Source organism: Meleagris gallopavo, chromosome 29, assembly GCF_000146605.3.
Source record: "Meleagris gallopavo isolate NT-WF06-2002-E0010 breed Aviagen turkey brand Nicholas breeding stock chromosome 29, Turkey_5.1, whole genome shotgun sequence".
Lineage (NCBI taxonomy): Eukaryota > Metazoa > Chordata > Aves > Galliformes > Phasianidae > Meleagris > Meleagris gallopavo.
The window spans coordinates 4083161-4085308 of record NC_015039.2 but is presented as its reverse complement, the minus strand read 5'-3'; positions in this window follow the sequence as shown (position 1 = coordinate 4085308).

The following is a 2148-nucleotide window of genomic DNA, read 5'->3' as shown; positions in this document are numbered from 1 at the left end:
CCGGCTGCTGGGGGCACCAACCCCGGACCCCACGGGAGCAGAGTGGGCAGGAAGCTCTCCTCCAATGCGCCCCCACGCGCCAATTTTCTGTGCCCCCATTCCGACCCCGGGTGCCCCCAGCCCCCAACTGACGCGCTGTCCTCGTATCCCCAGAGCTGTGCACCGGCGATGTCCCCGAGGTGGAGATCGTCACCCTGCTGGGCGAGCAGCTGCCCCGCTACACGCTGCGTGCCGACACCGTCTTTGGCTACGATCATGAGGACTGGCTGCGTGCACCCCCCGCCCCGCAGCCCACAGCCTCCCTGACCCCCCAGCAGATCGAGGAGACCCTGTGGTACTTTCGTGAGTGCCCGGCCCTTGCCGTGGGGCTGACCAGGGGCAGCGGGGTTTGAGAGGGGGCTGTGGGGTGTAGGATTCAGGGCGGGGTCACAGGGCAGTGCAGGAGCTAATCGCCGCTAACGGGATTGGCGGAGTGGATTTCCTTGGCCAGAACATCCCGGGCTAATTCTGCTGAGCTGAGCCGGACGTGTGCAGAGAGCCCCAACATCTCCCGGGAACCCCTGTGCAGCCCCCCCTTCCATACACTGCGCCGAGGCCCCATGGGGTGGGGACCTGGTGGGGGCACAGGAGGAGACTTTGCTCCGCTTGGACCTTGATGCATGTGTGCTGGGGGCAGGAGCAGAGCGGGGGGCTGGTGGAGGTCTGGGGCAACAGGGCTGCATCCCCCTGCCCCCCTCGCTGCCTCCTCCCATGCACGAGGGGCTGGGGGCACCCCCGGCTGTGGCATGCTTGTGCTTGTGGCCCCGTGGTGTTCCTGCCCCTCTCAGCCATCAGCCCCACCCTGCAGCCTCAGCCCCCAGCCCTGTGCGCGCAGTGTGGCTCAGCAGTGTGTCACCACTCCCACTCCATGTCACGTTTCTCAGTGCCCCATCTGTGCGTGCTGTGCCCCCACTCCCTCATCCCCTCACCCAGACCGTTAAGCTGCCATCAGAAATAGCCCCCTGTAATCTACTTGTGCAGAGATGCAGAGACCTGCATGAAGGAGCAAAGCTCTGGCGGGGATTAGGAGGAAGCAGCTCCTGCACACTGCGTCCTTGAGGTGCCCGTGGGTGGGTGCCTGCCCGCAAACTGCTGCACCCAGGCAGGAGCGAGGAGAGGGCAGAGCCAGGAGGGTGTCGTGTTTGAGACAGAACTGGAGAGGGGTCAGGATCCTGGATGCTGCAGGGAGGGTCCCACGGGTGGGAGTCCAGCGGGCAAATAAAGGCATCGTGTGCTGCTGAAGGGCAGCTCCAGCCACGACCTCATCGATTCATTGATTAGTTCAGTCCTAACAAGGACAGGCGCTGGGGGCAGGTGGTGGTGGAGGCACTGTGCGTATCAGCACTCCTGGCATCCTGATGGAGAGCAGCCCCACTGCCCCCCACCCATAGCCCCCTGCCCGTAGCGCCTGCACAGTGTGCCATACAGCTCCTCCATCATATAAGCAGAGTGTGATTCATTCAGCTCTCCCTGCCTCAGTGCTGCCTCTGCACAAATCTGTTGGTGGAGGAGCAGAGGGTGCACCTGGATGGAGCGTGTGGGGGACGGGAGCAGTGCAGCTCAAAGCTGGGGGTTTGCTGAGCGGGGCAGTGTGAGGATGGCAACTGCTGTGTGCTGCGAGGGTGACAGGGAGACAGCCCGGCCTGGGGCGGCGTGGGGCTGGCGGGTGAGAGGCAGCGGGATGCAGCTCTGGCAAAGCTGTACTGTGCTGTGAACTGGGTGTCACTGGGCTCCCAGCCCTGCACACAGCCCAGGTTCAGTTCAGGGACCTGAGAGCCCTCCCGGTCCCTCCAAATAGGGCAGAAGCTGCTGTCTGTGCACTGCCCATCGGAGGTCAACCCTACACGGCTGCTGCTCAGGGACCGGTAACCCCTCAGCGTCCCTTCTTGGCAGCTCCCATAGGGGGATGCAGACCACCCCATGTCCATGCGAGGCTGAGAGATGGGAACCAGAATCATCCCCTATGAGGAGCGCATCCCCATGGCGAGCGTGGTTCTCATCATCTGCCTGATGGGGGTTGTGGGCTACACGATGGGGCCGTGGGTGCACGATGGGGGCACAGAAAGCTGCTGCTGCCGGCCGAGCTGCGCTGTGCCGTGCCGAGCCGAG